This window comes from Oncorhynchus mykiss, chromosome 3 (genome assembly GCF_057628025.1).
Source record: "Oncorhynchus mykiss isolate SJ-2025 chromosome 3, ASM5762802v1, whole genome shotgun sequence".
Taxonomy (NCBI): domain Eukaryota; kingdom Metazoa; phylum Chordata; class Actinopteri; order Salmoniformes; family Salmonidae; genus Oncorhynchus; species Oncorhynchus mykiss.
Window position 1 is genome coordinate 86,626,687 of NC_143024.1, and position 17,655 is coordinate 86,644,341.

Genomic DNA, 17,655 nt, shown 5'->3' on the forward strand with positions numbered 1-17,655 from the left:
TACCCTAGGGTAGAGGTGGTGTGTGTGTGTACCCTAGGGTAGAGGTGGTGTGTGTGTGTTCCCTAGGGTAGAGGTGGTTTGTGTTCCCTAGGGTAGAGGTGGTGTGTGTGTGTGTGTACCCTAGGGTAGAGGTGGTGTGTGTACCCTAGGGTAGAGATGATGTGTGTGTGTACCCTACGGTAGAGGTGGTGTGTGTGTGTGTGTACCCTAGGGTAGAGGTGGTGTGTGTACCCTAGGGTAGAGATGATGTGTGTGTGTACCCTAGGGTAGAGGTGGTGTGTGTACCCTAGGGTAGAGGTGGTGTGTGTGTGTTCCCTAGGGTAGAGGTGGTTTGTGTTCCCTAGGGTAGAGGTGGTGTGTGTGTGTGTGTACCCTAGGGTAGAGATGGTGTGTGTACCCTAGGGTAGAGGTGATGTGTGTGTGTACCCTAGGGTAGAGATGGTGTGTGTACCCTAGGGTAGAGATGGTGTGTGTGTACCCTATGGTAGAGATGGTGTGTTTACCCTTGTGTAGAGATGGTGTGTGTACCCTACGTTAGAGATGGTGTGTGTGTGTGTACCCTAGGGTAGAGATGGTGTGTGTGTACCCTAGGGGAGAGATGGTGTGTGTGTGTGTAACCCTAGGGTAGAGATAGTATGTGTGTTTGTACCCTAGGTTAGAGATGGTGTGTGTGTGTACACTAAGGGTAGAGATGGTGTGTGTGTGTATATCCTAGGGTAGAGATAGTATGTGTGTGTGTGTACCCCAAGGTAGAGATGGTGTGTGTGTGTGTGTTTGTACTCTAGGGTAGAGATGGTGTGTGTGTGTGTGTGTCTGTGTGTGTGTGTGTGTGTGTGTGTAACCCTAGGGTAGAGATAGTATGTGTGTGTGTGTACCCTAAGGTAGAGATGGTGTGTGTGTGTGTGTGTGTGTACCCTAGGATAGAGATGGTGTGTGTGTGTACCCTAGGGTAGAGGTGGTGTGTGTGTGTGTGTACCCTAGGGTAGAGATGGTGTGTGTGTACCCTAGGGTAGAGATGGTGTGTGTGTACCCTAGGGTAGAGATGGTGTGTGTGTACCCTAGGGTAGAGATGGTGTGTGTGTACCCTAGGGTAGAGATGGTGTGTGTGTACACTAGGGTAGAGATGGTGTGTGTGTACACTAGGGTAGAGATGGTGTGTGTGTACCCTAGGGTAGAGGTGGTGTGTGTGTACCCTAGGGTAGAGGTGGTGTGTGTGTACCCTAGGGTAGAGGTGGTGTGTGTACCCTAGGGTAGAGGTGGTGTGTGTGTGTTCCCTAGGGTAGAGGTGGTTTGTGTTCCCTAGGGTAGAGGTGGTATGTGTGTGTGTGTGTGTGTGTGTGTGTGTACCCTAGGGTAGAGGTGGTGTGTGTACCCTAGGGTAGAGGTGGTGTGTGTGTGTGTACCCTAGGGTAGAGGTGGTGTGTGTACCCTAGGGTAGAGGTGATGTGTGTGTACCCCAGGGTAGAGGTGGTGTGTGTACCCCAGGGTAGAGGTGGTGTGTGTGTGTGTACCCTAGGGTAGAGGTGGTGTGTGTGTGTGTGTGTGTACCCTAGGGTAGAGGTGGTGTGTGTGTACCCTAGGGTAGAGGTGGTGTGTGTACCCTAGGGTAGAGGTGGTGTGTGTACCCTAGGGTAGAGGTGGTGTGTGTGTACCCTAGGGTAGAGGTGGTGTGTGTGTACCCTAGGGTAGAGGTGGTGTGTGTACCCTAGGGTAGAGGTGGTGTGTGTGTGTATATCCTAGGGTAGAGATAGTATGTGTGTGTGTGTACCCCAAGGTAGAGATGGTGTGTGTGTGTGTGTTTGTACTCTAGGGTAGAGATGGTGTGTGTGTGTGTGTGTCTGTGTGTGTGTGTGTGTGTGTGTGTAACCCTAGGGTAGAGGTGGTGTATGTACCCTAGGGTAGAGGTGGTGTGTGTGTGTGTGTGTACCCTAGGGTAGAGGTGTTGTGTGTAACCTAGGGTAGAGGTGGTGTGTGTGTGTGTGTACCCTAGGGTAGAGGTGGTGTGTGTACCCAAGGGTAGAGGTGGTGTGTGTGTACCCTAGGGTAGAGGTGGTGTGTGTACCCTAGGGTAGAGGTGGTGTGTGTGTGTTCCCTAGGGTAGAGGTGGTTTGTGTTCCCTAGGGTAGAGGTGGTGTGTGTGTGTGTACCCTAGGGTAGAGGTGGTGTGTGTACCCTAGGGTAGAGATGATGTGTGTGTGTACCCTACGGTAGAGGTGGTGTGTGTGTGTGTGTGTGTACCTTAGGGTATAGGTGGTGTGTGTGTGTGTGTGTACCCTAGGGTAGAGATGGTGTGTGTGTGTGTGTACCCTAGGGTAGAGATGGTGTGTGTGTGTACCCTAGGGTAGAGGTGGTGTGTGTGTGTGTACCCTAGGGTAGAGATGGTGTGTGTACCCTAGGGTAGAGGTGATGTGTGTGTGTGAACCCTAGGGTAGAGATGGTGTGTGTACCCTAGGGTAGAGATGGTGTGTGTGTGTACCCTATGGTAGAGATGGTGTGTTTACCCTTGTGTAGAGATGGTGTGTGTGTGTACCCTACGATAGAGATGGTGTGTGTGTGTGTACCCTAGGGTAGAGATGGTGTGTGTGTGTACCCTAGGGGAGAGATGGTGTGTGTGTGTTTAACCCTAGGGTAGAGATAGTATGTGTGTTTGTACCCTAGGTTAGAGATGGTGTGTGTGTGTACACTAAGGGTAGAGATGGTGTGTGTGTGTATATCCTAGGGTAGAGATAGTATGTGTGTGTGTGTACCCTAAGGTGGAGATGGTGTGTGTGTGTGTGTGTACCCTAAGGTAGAGATGGTGTGTGTGTGTGTGTTTGTACCCTAGGGTAGAGATGGTGTGTGTGTGTACCCTAGGATAGAGATGGTGTGTGTGTGTGTACCCTAGGATAGAGATGGTGTGTGTGTGTACCCTAGGGTAGAGGTGGTGTGTGTACCCTAGGGTAGAGATGGTGTGTGTGTACCCTAGGGTAGAGATGGTGTGTGTGTACCCTAGGGTAGAGATGGTGTGTGTGTACCCTAGGGTAGAGATGGTGTGTGTGTACCCTAGGGTAGAGATGGTGTGTGTGTACACTAGGGTAGAGATGGTGTGTGTGTACCCTAGGGTAGAGGTGGTGTGTGTGTACCCTAGGGTAGAGGTGGTGTGTGTACCCTAGGGTAGAGGTGGTGTGTGTACCCTAGGGTAGAGGTGGTGTGTGTGTGTGTTCCCTAGGGTAGAGGTGGTTTGTGTTCCCTAGGTTAGAGGTGGTATGTGTGTGTGTGTGTATGTGTGTGTGTACCCTAGGGTAGAGGTGGTGTGTGTACCCTAGGGTAGAGGTGGTGTGTGTGTGTGTACCCTAGGGTAGAGGTGGTGTGTGTACCCTAGGGTAGAGATTATGTGTGTGTACCCTACGGTAGAGGTGGTGTGTGTACCCTAGGGTAGAGATGATGTGTGTGTGTACCCTACGGTAGAGGTGGTGTGTGTGTGTTTGTACCCTAGGGTAGAGATGGTGTGTGTACCCTAGGGTAGAGGTGGTGTGTGTATGTGTACCTTCGAGTAGAGGTGGTGTATGTGTGTGTACCCTAGGGTAGAGATGGTGTGTGTGTGTACCCTAGGGTAGAGGTGGTGTGTTTACCCTTGTGTAGATGGTGTGTGTGTACCCTAGGGTAGTGATGGTGTGTGTGTGTGTACCCTAGGGTAGAGATGGTGTGTGTGTACCCTAGGCTAGAGATGGTGTGTGTGTACCCTAGGGTAGAGATGGTGTGTGTGTACACTAGGGTAGAGATGGTGTGTGTGTACCCTAGGGTATAGATGGTGTGTGTGTACCCTAGGGTAGTGATGGTGTGTGTGTGTGTACCCTAGGGTAGAGATGGTGTGTGTGTACCCTAGGGTAGAGATGTTGTGTGTGTACCCTAGGGTAGAGATGGTGTGTGTGTACACTACGGTAGAGGTGGTGTGTGTGTGTTTGTACCCTAGGGTAGAGATGGTGTGTGTACCCTAGGGTAGTGGTGGTGTGTGTATGTGTACCTTCGGGTAGAGGTGGTGTGTGTGTGTGTGTACCCTAAGGTAGAGATGGTGTGTGTGTGTACCCTAGGTTAGAGATGGTGTGTGTGTGTACCCTAGGGTAGAGATGGTGTGTGTGTGTACCCTACGGTATAGATGGTGTGTGTGTGTGTACCCTAGGGTAGAGATGGTGTGTGTGTGTGTGTGTGTGTATATATATCCTAGGGTAGAGATAGTATGTGTGTGTTTGTACCCTAAGGTAGAGATGGTGTGTGTGTGTAACCCTAGGGTAGAGATAGTATGTGTGTGTGTGTACCCTAAGGTAGAGATGGTGTGTGTGTGTACCCTAGGATAGAGATGGTGTGTGTGTGTGTGTACCCTAGGATAGAGATGGTGTGTGTGTGTGTACCCTAGGGTAGAGATGGTGTGTGTGTACCCTAGGGTAGAGATGGTGTGTGTGTACCCTAGGGTAGAGGTGGTGTGTGTGTACACTAGGGTAGAGATGGTGTGTGTGTACACTAGGGTAGAGATGGTGTGTGTGTACACTAGGGTAGAGAGGTATAGCCTTCAATAAGAACCCTGATGCCTCCAGTCTGACTTCTCAGATTGAGCTCTAATGTGTGTTGTCTCTCTCATTCTCTCTTTCTCCCTCTCTCTCTCTCTTTCTGTCTCGCTCTCTCTGGCAGGGGCAATATTTAAACAACTGTAGCTATACATTTTAGCAGTATATGTGTGGCTTGGAGTGATTTATACAGGTATTTATTCTAAATACCAATCATTTCTAAATAAATCATTTGGTCCCAGATCTGCTTGCTGTCAAGCCAAACATTGTTTATTCCCAATGTGATATTTTCCCATAAAACTCTCAACTTTCATATAAAATATCAGACACACAACTATATACTTGTATGTTTATATGTTTATTACATCTTTTTCAATTATTGTATTTTCAAGGTGAAACATTTGACACATAGTTGCAGACTGAATGTGAACTTACCTCGTTGAATAGTCATTAAGTTATTGAATCCTTCAGCTGTTGAAGGCTGTTTTCGTTGCCAGTTATTGAATCCTTCAGCTGTTGAAGGCTGTTTTCGTTGCCAGTTATTGAATCCTTCAGCCGTTGAAGGCTGTTTTCGTTGCCAGTTATTGAATCCTTCAGCCGTTGAAGGCTGTTTTCGTTGCCAGTTATTGAATCCTTCAGCTGTTGAAGGCTGTTTTCGTTGCCAGTTATTGAATCCTTCAGCCGTTGAAGGCTGTTTTCGTTGCCAGTTATTGAATCCTTCAGCTGTTGAAGGCTGTTTTCGTTGCCAGTTATTGAATCATTCAGCTGTTGAAGGCTGTTTTCGTTGCCAGTTATTGAATCATTTAGCTGTTGAAGGCTGTTTTCGTTGCCAGTTATTGAATCCTTCAGCTGTTGAAGGCTGTTTTTGTCGCCAGCCTAAAACCCAGCAGACAATGTAGCTGTAGCTTAAACCACACAGAAACCTACATTGTATGCTAGGTCCAGGACCAAGCAAAGATGTCTCATCAGCTGTCACACACACGCACACACACCCGCACCCACCCACGCACAGAGTTATAATAGAATGTGGCATTTCATCTGTTCTCCATTGAGTGATTTCTAGGGAAACTGCAGGCATCACATCCTAAACAATGTTCTCCTCTCTTAAAGGCTCTGTTCTGTTGTGTGCCTGACATGTTTTTCTCTTTTCTACGGGCCGCCAGTCAACATCTTTTAGAGAACAGCACAATTCATTAAAGAATACCAAGGACCCTTTGAATGGCTCACCACCAAGGACGCTACAGCCGGAGAAGAGATTTGACAGGAGAGGAGAGAAAAGGAAGAGATTAAAAAGAGAAGAGGTAAAAAGAAAAGAATCTGAAATAAAGCCCTGACAGGCACAGAGAGATTCTTAGGATGTAACCCCCCCCCCCCCCCCCCCATCTGATAACATACTAGCCAATCAGAGAGGAATGAAATGTGCAATTAACCACTAGGCAGGAAGTAGGAGGCGTGTCTTCAGAGACCCAGTAGCCAGATGTAGCTGCTGATCATTATACAGGATCTACACTGCCTACTGAGCAGCTGACCAACACGCTAATTCAGAGTGAATGAATGGAGGAGAGGGACTGGGTCACAGATAGAGGATACACGTGGATGACTTTGCTGCGTGGAAGAATCTTCAGAATCTTCATCATGATCATCATTAGGTCATTGGATCCATTCTGGTTAGAGAGAGAGGGAGACAGATAAAGAGAGAGAGAGATGGTCATTATTGGGTAAGGAATCATAAGGTAACATTTACTGCAGCTAGTAAGAGAGATGAGATGAGGAAGGGGAGTAGGAGGGGAGAGGTAGGAGAAGAAACAAGGGGAGAGGATGGGGTGAGGAGAGGGGAGGGAGAGGAGAAGGAGAGGAGAAGGAAGAGGAGGAGAGTGAGGAGGGAGAGGGAGTAGAGGAAACAAGGGGAGAGGATGGGGTGAGGAGAGGGGAGGGAGAGGAGAGGAAGAGGAGAAGGAAGAGGAGAAGAGTGAGGAGGGAGAGGGAGTAGAGGAAACAAGGGGAGAGGATGGGGTGAGGAGAGGGGAAGGAGAGGAGAGAGAAAGGGGAAGGGTGGGGTGAGGAGAGGGGAAGGAAGAGGAGAAGGGTGAGGAAGGAGAGGGGGGAGAGGAAACAAGGGGAGAGGATGGGGTGAGGAGAGGGGTGGGGTGGGGTGAAGGGCGAGGGAGGAGAGGAAACGAGGGGAGAGGATGGGGTGAGGAGAGGGGTGGGGTGAAGGGCGAGGGAGGAGAGGAAACAAGGGTTAGAGGATGGGGTGAGGAGAGGGGTGGGGTGAAGGGCGAGGGAGGAGAGGAAACAAGGGTTAGAGGATGGGATGAGGAGAGGAGACGGAGAGGGGAAGGAGAAGAATGAGGAGGGAGAGGAAACAAGGGGAGAGGATGGGGTGAGGAGAGGGGAGGGGTGAAGGGTGAGGAGAGGAAACAAGGGGAGAGGATAGGGTGAGGAGAGGGGAGAGAGGAGAAGAAGAGTGAGGAGGGAGAGGGAGTAGAGGAAACAAGGGGAGAGGATAAGGTGAGGAGAGGGGAAGGAGAGGAGAAGGTGAGGAGAGGGGAAGGGTGGGGTGAAGGGGGAGGGGGAGAGGAAACAAGGGTTAGAGGAGAGGGTGAGGAGAGGAGAGAGAAAGGGGAAGGGTGGGGTGAGGAGAGGGGAAGGTAGAGGAGAAGGAAGGAAGGAGAGGAGAGGAGAGGAGGAGAGAGAGAACAGACAGAGAGGAATTATCTTTGTATGGCCATCTCTAAGCGTGGCATTATCAGTTGCAGATTGGGTTAGAGGATGGGTTAGAGGATGGGTTGAGGAGAGGAGAGGAGAGGAGAGGGGAAGGAAGAGGAGGAGGGAGAGAGAGAGAACAGACATAGAGAGGAATTATCTTTGTATGGCCATCTCTAAGCGTGGCATTATCAGTTGCAGATTGGGTTAGAGGATGGGTTAGAGGATGGGTTGAGGAGAGGAGAGAAGAGGAGAGGAGAGGGGAAGGAAGAGGAGGAGGGAGAGAGAGAGAACAGACATAGAGAGGAATTATCTTTGTATGGCCATCTCTAAGCGTGGCATTATCAGTTGCAGATTGGGTTAGAGGATGGGTTAGAGGATGGGTTGAGGAGAGGAGAGGAGAGGAGAGGGGAAGGAAGAGGAGGAGGGAGAGAGAGAGAACAGACATAGAGAGGAATTATCTTTGTATGGCCATCTCTAAGCGTGGCATTATCAGTTGCAGATTGGGTTAGAGGATGGGTTAGAGGATGGGTTGAGGAGAGGAGAGGAGAGGAGAGGGGAAGGAAGAGGAGGAGGGAGAGAGAGAGAACAGACATAGAGAGGAATTATCTTTGTATGGCCATCTCTAAGCGTGGCATTATCAGTTGCAGATTGGGTTAGAGGATGGGTTAGAGGATGGGTTGAGGAGAGGAGAGAAGAGGAGAGGAGAGGGGAAGGAAGAGGAGGAGGGAGAGAGAGAGAACAGACATAGAGAGGAATTATCTTTGTATGGCCATCTCTAAGCGTGGCATTATCAGTTGCAGATTGGGTTAGAGGATGGGTTAGAGGATGGGTTGAGGAGAGGAGAGGAGAGGGGAAGGAAGAGGAGGAGGGAGAGAGAGAGAACAGACATAGAGAGGAATTATCTTTGTGTGGCCATCTCTAAGCGTGGCATTATCAGTTGCAGATTCCTGTCATTCCTTCCCATTAGGCCCGGGGCAACTGGAGGCAGCAGCCCACAATGGCTCCGATGCAACACTCATGGGGCTTGCATTCTCTCTCTCAGGGAGATACTTCCTCTAGGCACTTTGTTCTAGGCACTGCATTTGTTCTAGGCACTAACCTCTCCAAATCCTTACCTGAACCATTAGATAATCACTCCACCACTGATCTAGGATCAGCTTACCCTGCCTGAATCCCATTAAAAAGTAATATAGGGACAAATGTGTTATCATGGCAGTTATCTAATGTATACCTCCTTTAGAGAATGAGTTACCCCCTAATGGACGGAGAGAGGGAGGAGAGGACATGGGAATGGAGTGATAGAGAGTAGAGGAGGGATAAATGGAGAGGCAGATGAAAAGAACGAGAGGAGGAATGGAGGAACGGTGGAATGGAGAGATGGAGGAATAGAGGAATGTTGGAATGGAGGGATGATGGAATGGAGGGTTGGATGAATGCACACTGAGTGGAAATAGGGAGGAAAGAAGGGAATAGAGGGCCGGATGGTTAGATGGAGGGTAGGTATGCAAGCTGGGCTTTCCCTCGTCACGTGTCCAGTTGGGCCTCTGCATAGCAGAAGCCTCATGACCATATTGATCAAACATAGCAGCCTAGTACTCTACCAGCTGATGCTCACTTGACTCCAATTTCTCCTTATTAAGGGAAAGTCTCTCTCTCTCTCTCGTTCTACTCTCTTGGATTCTAGCATTCAGTCTGATGAGCTTCAGCACTATGGCCTGTCTCTCTTTCTGTCTCTCTTTTTCTCCCTCTCGCTGCGTGTCTCTCTCTCTTCCTCTCTCAATTCAATTCAAGGGGCTTTATTGGCATGGAAAAGACATGTTAACATTGCCAATGCAAGTGAAGTAGATAATATACAAAAGTTTTAAAAAACAATAAAAATAAACAGTAAACATTAGACTCACAGAAGTTCCAAAAGAAAAAAAGACATTTCAAATGTCATATTATATATATATATACAGTGTTGTAACGATGTGCAAATAGTTAAAGTACACAAGGGAAAATGAATAAACAAAATATAGGTTGTATTTACAGTGGTGTTGTTCTTCACTGGTTGCCCTTTTCTTGTGGCAACAGGTCACACATCTGGCTGTTGTGGTATTTCACCCACCCACTCAAAATCAGGTTTGTTTTGTTAATTTCTTTGTGGATCTGTGTAATCTGAGGGATATATGTGTCTCTAATATGGTCATATGTTTGGCAGGAGGTTAGGAAATGCAGCTCAGTTTCCACCTCATTTTGTGGGCAGTGTGCGCAGTGTGTCTTCTCTTGAGAGCCATGTCTGCCTACGGCAACCTTTCTCAATAGCAAGGCTATGCTCACTGAGTCTGTACATAGTCAAAGCTTTCCTTTTTCTCTCTCTCTCTCTCTCTAGTGTTTTGGGATTGTGTGGTCCCGAAGTGTTTTGTCTGGCTTTGAGTGTTGCCATGGTGATGGCGTTCCGTGCAATTGAGTCCCATGACAAGACTGACGTAGGAGTAGCAGTGTTGAGTGAGAAAGAGACAGGCGTTGAATGTCTTTTATCTAGTCAATGACATGGGCCAAACTTCTCAGTATATTGTCTAGTCAATGACATGGGCCAAACTTCTGTCTTTTCTCTAGTCAATGACATGGGCCAAACTTCTGTCTTTTCTCTAGTCAATGACATGGGCCAAACTTCTCAATATATTATCTAGTCAATGACATGGGCCAAACTTCTGTCTTTTATCTAGTCAATGACATGGGCCAAACTTCTCAGTATATTATCTAGTCAATGACATGGGCCAAACTTATGTCTTTTCTCTAGTCAATGACATGGGCCAAACTTCTCAATGTATTATCTAGTCAATGACATGGGCTAAACTTCTGTCTTTTATCTAGTCAATGACATGGGCCAAACTTCTGTCTTTTCTCTAGTCAATGACATGGGCCAAACTTCTGTCTTTTCTCTAGTCAATGACATGGGCCAAACTTCTGTCTTTTATCTAGTCAATGACATGGGCCAAACTTCTCAATATATTATCTAGTCAATGACATGGGCCAAACTTCTGTCTTTTATCTAGTCAATGACATGGGCCAAACTTCTCAATATATTATCTAGTCAATGACATGGGCCAAACTTCTCAATATATTATCTAGTCAATGACATGGGCCAAACTTCTGTCTTTTCTCTAGTCAATGACATGGGCCAAACTTCTCAATATATTATCTAGTCAATGACATGGGCCAAACTTCTGTCTTTTCTCTAGTCAATGACATGGGCCAAACTTCTCAATATATTATCTAGTCAATGACATGGGCCAAACTTCTCAATATATTATCTAGTCAATGACATGGGTCAAACTTCTGTCTTTTCTCTAGTCAATGACATGGGCCAAACTTCTCAATATATTATCTAGTCAATAACATGGGCCAAACTTCTCAATATATTATCTAGTCAATAACATGGGCCAAACTTCTCAGTATATTATCTAGTCAATGACATGGGCCAAACTTCTCAATGTATTATCTAGTCAATGACATGGGCCAAACTTCTCAATATATTATCTAGTCAATGACATGGGCCAAACTTCTGTCTTTTCTCTAGTCAATGACATGGGCCAAACTTCTCAATATATTATCTAGTCAATGACATGGGCCAAACTTATGTCTTTTCTCTAGTCAATGACATGGGCCAAACTTCTCAATGTATTATCTAGTCAATGACATGGGCCAAACTTCTGTCTTTTATCTAGTCAATGACATGGGCCAAACTTCTGTCTTTTCTCTAGTCAATGACATGGGCCAAACTTCTCAATATATTATCTAGTCAATGACATGGGCCAAATTTCTGTCTTTTCTCTAGTCAATGACATGGGCCAAACTTCTCAATATTTTATCTAGTCAATGACATGGGCCAAACTTCTCAATATATTATCTAGTCAATGACATGGGCCAAACTTCTGTCTTTTCTCTAGTCAATGACATGGGCCAAACTTCTGTCTTTTCTCTAGTCAATGACATGGGCCAAACTTCTCAATTTATTATCTAGTCAATGACATGGGCCAAACTTCTGTCTTTTATCTAGTCAATGACATAGGCCAAACTTCTCAGTATATTATCTAGTCAATGACATGGGCCAAACTTCTCAATATATTATCTAGTCAATGACATGGGCCAAACTTCTGTCTTTTCTCTAGTCAATGACATGGGCCAAACTTCTGTCTTTTCTCTAGTCAATGACATGGGCCAAACTTCTGTCTTTTCTCTAGTCAATGACATGGGCCAAACTTCTCAATATATTATCTAGTCAATGACATGGGCCAAACTTCTCAATATATTATCTAGTCAATGACATGGGTCAAACTTCTGTCTTTTCTCTAGTCAATGACATGGGCCAAACTTCTCAATATATTATCTAGTCAATAACATGGGCCAAACTTCTCAATATATTATCTAGTCAATAACATGGGCCAAACTTCTCAGTATATTATCTAGTCAATGACATGGGCCAAACTTCTCAATGTATTATCTAGTCAATGACATGGGCCAAACTTCTCAATATATTATCTAGTCAATGACATGGGCCAAACTTCTGTCTTTTCTCTAGTCAATGACATGGGCCAAACTTCTGTCTTTTCTCTAGTCAATGACATGGGCCAAACTTCTCAATTTATTATCTAGTCAATGACATGGGCCAAACTTCTGTCTTTTATCTAGTCAATGACATAGGCCAAACTTCTCAGTATATTATCTAGTCAATGACATGGGCCAAACTTCTCAATATATTATCTAGTCAATGACATGGGCCAAACTTCTGTCTTTTCTCTAGTCAATGACATGGGCCAAACTTCTGTCTTTTCTCTAGTCAATGACATGGGCCAAACTTCTGTCTTTTCTCTAGTCAATGACATGGGCCAAACTTCTCAATATATTATCTAGTCAATGACATGGGCCAAACTTCTCAATATATTATCTAGTCAATGACATGGGTCAAACTTCTGTCTTTTCTCTAGTCAATGACATGGGCCAAACTTCTCAATATATTATCTAGTCAATAACATGGGCCAAACTTCTCAATATATTATCTAGTCAATAACATGGGCCAAACTTCTCAGTATATTATCTAGTCAATGACATGGGCCAAACTTCTCAATGTATTATCTAGTCAATGACATGGGCCAAACTTCTCAATATATTATCTAGTCAATGACATGGGCCAAACTTCTGTCTTTTCTCTAGTCAATGACATGGGCCAAACTTCTCAATATATTATCTAGTCAATGACATGGGCCAAACTTATGTCTTTTCTCTAGTCAATGACATGGGCCAAACTTCTCAATGTATTATCTAGTCAATGACATGGGCCAAACTTCTGTCTTTTATCTAGTCAATGACATGGGCCAAACTTCTGTCTTTTCTCTAGTCAATGACATGGGCCAAACTTCTCAATATATTATCTAGTCAATGACATGGGCCAAATTTCTGTCTTTTCTCTAGTCAATGACATGGGCCAAACTTCTCAATATTTTATCTAGTCAATGACATGGGCCAAACTTCTCAATATATTATCTAGTCAATGACATGGGCCAAACTTCTGTCTTTTCTCTAGTCAATGACATGGGCCAAACTTCTGTCTTTTCTCTAGTCAATGACATGGGCCAAACTTCTCAATTTATTATCTAGTCAATGACATGGGCCAAACTTCTGTCTTTTATCTAGTCAATGACATAGGCCAAACTTCTCAGTATATTATCTAGTCAATGACATGGGCCAAACTTCTCAATATATTATCTAGTCAATGACATGGGCCAAACTTCTGTCTTTTCTCTAGTCAATGACATGGGCCAAACTTCTGTCTTTTCTCTAGTCAATGACATGGGCCAAACTTCTGTCTTTTCTCTAGTCAATGACATGGGCCAAACTTCTCAATATATTATCTAGTCAATGACATGGGCCAAACTTCTCAATATATTATCTAGTCAATGACATGGGTCAAACTTCTGTCTTTTCTCTAGTCAATGACATGGGCCAAACTTCTCAATATATTATCTAGTCAATAACATGGGCCAAACTTCTCAATATATTATCTAGTCAATAACATGGGCCAAACTTCTCAGTATATTATCTAGTCAATGACATGGGCCAAACTTCTCAATGTATTATCTAGTCAATGACATGGGCCAAACTTCTCAATATATTATCTAGTCAATGACATGGGCCAAACTTCTGTCTTTTCTCTAGTCAATGACATGGGCCAAACTTCTGTCTTTTCTCTAGTCAATGACATGGGCCAAACTTCTCAATTTATTATCTAGTCAATGACATGGGCCAAACTTCTGTCTTTTATCTAGTCAATGACATAGGCCAAACTTCTCAGTATATTATCTAGTCAATGACATGGGCCAAACTTCTCAATATATTATCTAGTCAATGACATGGGCCAAACTTCTGTCTTTTCTCTAGTCAATGACATGGGCCAAACTTCTGTCTTTTCTCTAGTCAATGACATGGGCCAAACTTCTGTCTTTTCTCTAGTCAATGACATGGGCCAAACTTCTCAATATATTATCTAGTCAATGACATGGGCCAAACTTCTCAATATATTATCTAGTCAATGACATGGGTCAAACTTCTGTCTTTTCTCTAGTCAATGACATGGGCCAAACTTCTCAATATATTATCTAGTCAATAACATGGGCCAAACTTCTCAATATATTATCTAGTCAATAACATGGGCCAAACTTCTCAGTATATTATCTAGTCAATGACATGGGCCAAACTTCTCAATGTATTATCTAGTCAATGACATGGGCCAAACTTCTCAATATATTATCTAGTCAATGACATGGGCCAAACTTCTGTCTTTTCTCTAGTCAATGACATGGGCCAAACTTCTCAATATATTATCTAGTCAATGACATGGGCCAAACTTATGTCTTTTCTCTAGTCAATGACATGGGCCAAACTTCTCAATGTATTATCTAGTCAATGACATGGGCCAAACTTCTGTCTTTTATCTAGTCAATGACATGGGCCAAACTTCTGTCTTTTCTCTAGTCAATGACATGGGCCAAACTTCTCAATATATTATCTAGTCAATGACATGGGCCAAATTTCTGTCTTTTCTCTAGTCAATGACATGGGCCAAACTTCTCAATATTTTATCTAGTCAATGACATGGGCCAAACTTCTCAATATATTATCTAGTCAATGACATGGGCCAAACTTCTGTCTTTTCTCTAGTCAATGACATGGGCCAAACTTCTGTCTTTTCTCTAGTCAATGACATGGGCCAAACTTCTCAATTTATTATCTAGTCAATGACATGGGCCAAACTTCTGTCTTTTATCTAGTCAATGACATAGGCCAAACTTCTCAGTATATTATCTAGTCAATGACATGGGCCAAACTTCTCAATATATTATCTAGTCAATGACATGGGCCAAACTTCTGTCTTTTCTCTAGTCAATGACATGGGCCAAACTTCTGTCTTTTCTCTAGTCAATGACATGGGCCAAACTTCTGTCTTTTCTCTAGTCAATGACATGGGCCAAACTTCTCAATATATTATCTAGTCAATGACATGGGCCAAACTTCTGTCTTTTATCTAGTCAATGACATGGGCCAAACTTCTGTCTTTTCTCTAGTCAATGACATGGGCCAAACTTCTGTCTTTTCTCTAGTCAATGACATGGGCCAAACTTCTCAATATATTATCTAGTCAATGACATGGGCCAAACTTCTGTCTTTTCTCTAGTCAATGACATGGGCCAAACTTCTCAATATATTATCTAGTCAATGACATGGGCCAAACTTCTGTCTTTTCTCTAGTCAATGACATGGGCCAAACTTCTCAATATATTATCTAGTCAATGACATGGGCCAAACTTCTGTCTTTTCTCTAGTCAATGACATGGGCCAAACTTCTGTCTTTTATCTAGTCAATGACACGTATCGTTTATGCACATGCTCATCAGTTCTGATGATATTGTCACTTCTGTCCTTTCTAGCGTGGCCATCTAGAAATTACTGGGCAGTGCTGTGAGTGGGTGGCAGGAATGGGCGGGGTGATGGAGCATAGCCTGGGGATGTGGCGAGGAATGCACTTCCTGGATCCGCATGAATGAACTGAGAGGGACCCGGGACATTGCACACAGAGGGGATAAGGGGGGTTATAAAGAGAGAGATGGAGGATTGAGAGAGTGGAGGGGACAGCACTACATAACTAGGGTTGTCAATCAATCTATCAAGCAAACTATAAAGCACTATAGAGCTACACAGCAGGGTTGGGGTCAATTTAGTGATACAACATGTTTTGAATGAAGGAAGAGAACATCACCCGTAGACATGGAGGGACCAGTGTAGTGGTCGTTCAGGGGAGTATGGCATCTTCAGAGTGAAGAGAACATTACCCGTAGACATGGAGGGACCAGTGTAGTGGTCGTTCAGGGGAGTATGGCGTCTTCAGAGTGAAGAGAACATCACCCGTAGACATGGAGGGACCAGTGTAGTGGTCGTTCAGGGGAGTATGGCGTCTTCAGAGTGAAGAGAACATTACCCGTAGACATGGAGGGACCAGTGTAGTGGTCGTTCAGGGGAGTATGGCATCTTCAGAGTGAAGAGAACATTACCCGTAGACATAGAGGGACCAGTGTAGTGGTCGTTCAGGGGAGTATGGCGTCTTCAGAGTGAAGATAACATTACCCGTAGACATGGAGGGACCAGTGTAGTGGTCGTTCAGGGGAGTATGGCGTCTTCAGAGTGAAGAGAACATCACCCGTAGACATGGAGGGACCAGTGTAGTGGTCGTTCAGGGGAGTATGGCGTCTTCAGAGTGAAGAGAACATCACCCGTAGACATGGAGGGACCAGTGTAGTGGTCGTTCAGGGGAGTATGGCGTCTTCAGAGTGAAGATAACATCACCCGTAGACATGGAGGGACCAGTGTAGTGGTCGTTCAGGGGAGTATGGCGTCTTCAGAGTGAAGAGAACATTACCCGTAGACATGGAGGGACCAGTGTAGTGGTCGTTCAGGGGAGTATGGCGTCTTCAGAGTGAAGAGAACATCACCCGTAGACATGGAGGGACCAGTGTAGTGGTCGTTCAGGGGAGTATGGCGTCTTCAGAGTGAAGAGAACATCACCCGTAGACATGGAGGGACCAGTGTAGTGGTCGTTCAGGGGAGTATGGCGTCTTCAGAGTGAAGAGAACATCACCCGTAGACATGGAGGGACCAGTGTGGTGGTCGTTCAGGGGAGTATGGCGTCTTCAGAGTGAAGAGAACATCACCCGTAGACATGGAGGGACCAGTGTAGTGGTCGTTCAGGGGAGTATGGCGTCTTCAGAGTGAAGAGAACATTACCCGTAGACATGGAGGGACCAGTGTAGTGGTCGTTCAGGGGAGTATGGCGTCTTCAGAGTGAAGAGAACATTACCCGTAGACATGGAGGGACCAGTGTGGTGGTCGTTCAGGGGAGTATGGCGTCTTCAGAGTGCCACGTGCTGATACGAGCATGGTCAGTCTAGTGGCTTGGTACACACACACACACACACACACACACACACACACACAACACAACAGATCAGGTGTGATCATAACTTGACCAAGACATACGGTGGCGTGCAAACCCATGAAAACGTGTGTATTATATGATTGTGTGTGTAATGGCAACAGCCCTAAACCAGTTAGACTCAGTTTACATGGTCAGTGGTAAGCTGATACGTTCCACTCTCCCTCTCTCTCTGATCTGCTTCTCTCCATCCATTGTTGATGCTTTGTTTGTTTGTTTGTTTGTTTGTTTGTTTGTTTGTTTGTTTGTTTGTGAGTGCGTGCGTGCGTGTGATTCTGCCAGTGTGGCAGATCAGAAAGGGTCAAGTGTGTGTAAAGGGATCGGTTATTTCCAGTGAAACCCAGAACAGTACGGTTGAGAGCGACACAAGTCTTATTGACCAGAACAAGGTCAATGGAAGCACAGTCACACCATACAGAGAGATCCTTTTCTATTCACACAGACCTACACTAGTCCAGGTTCCAGTGACCAAAGCAAACCTACAACACTTTAAGAATCCTGAAAGCTAGCAAGCATCCAAAACCAATATGATCCTACAGTAGGCAAAAACAGGTTTATATAGAACACAGTATAAATGTAACAGTTTAGCTTCCGTCCCTCTCCTACGTAACCTGGGCTCGAACCAGAGACCCTCTGCACATATCAACAACTGACACCCTTGAAGCATCGTTACCCATCGCTCCACAAAAGCCACGGTCCGTGCAGAGCAAGGGGAACAACTACTTCAAGGTCTCAGAGCAAGGGGAACAACTACTTCAAGGTCTCAGAGCAAGGGGAACAACTACTTCAAGGTCTCAGAGCAAGGGGAACAACTACTTCAAGGTCTCAGAGCAAGGGGAACAACTACTTCAAGGTCTCAGATCAAGGGGAACAACTACT

The 17,655-nt window shown here is 45.3% G+C and overlaps 1 long non-coding RNA gene across 1 annotated transcript in view; it reads right to left on the reverse strand.

Annotated features, from left to right (window-relative positions):
* Positions 1-5,349: 5,349 nt before the first annotated feature.
* The window catches only part of LOC118964329 (uncharacterized), a 66,701-nt gene continuing 54,395 nt past the window's right edge, over positions 5,350-17,655 (reverse strand). The window contains exon 3 of the long non-coding RNA XR_016494861.1: positions 5,350-6,205. This is a non-coding gene — a long non-coding RNA (uncharacterized LOC118964329). The remainder of the gene's footprint in view (positions 6,206-17,655) is intronic.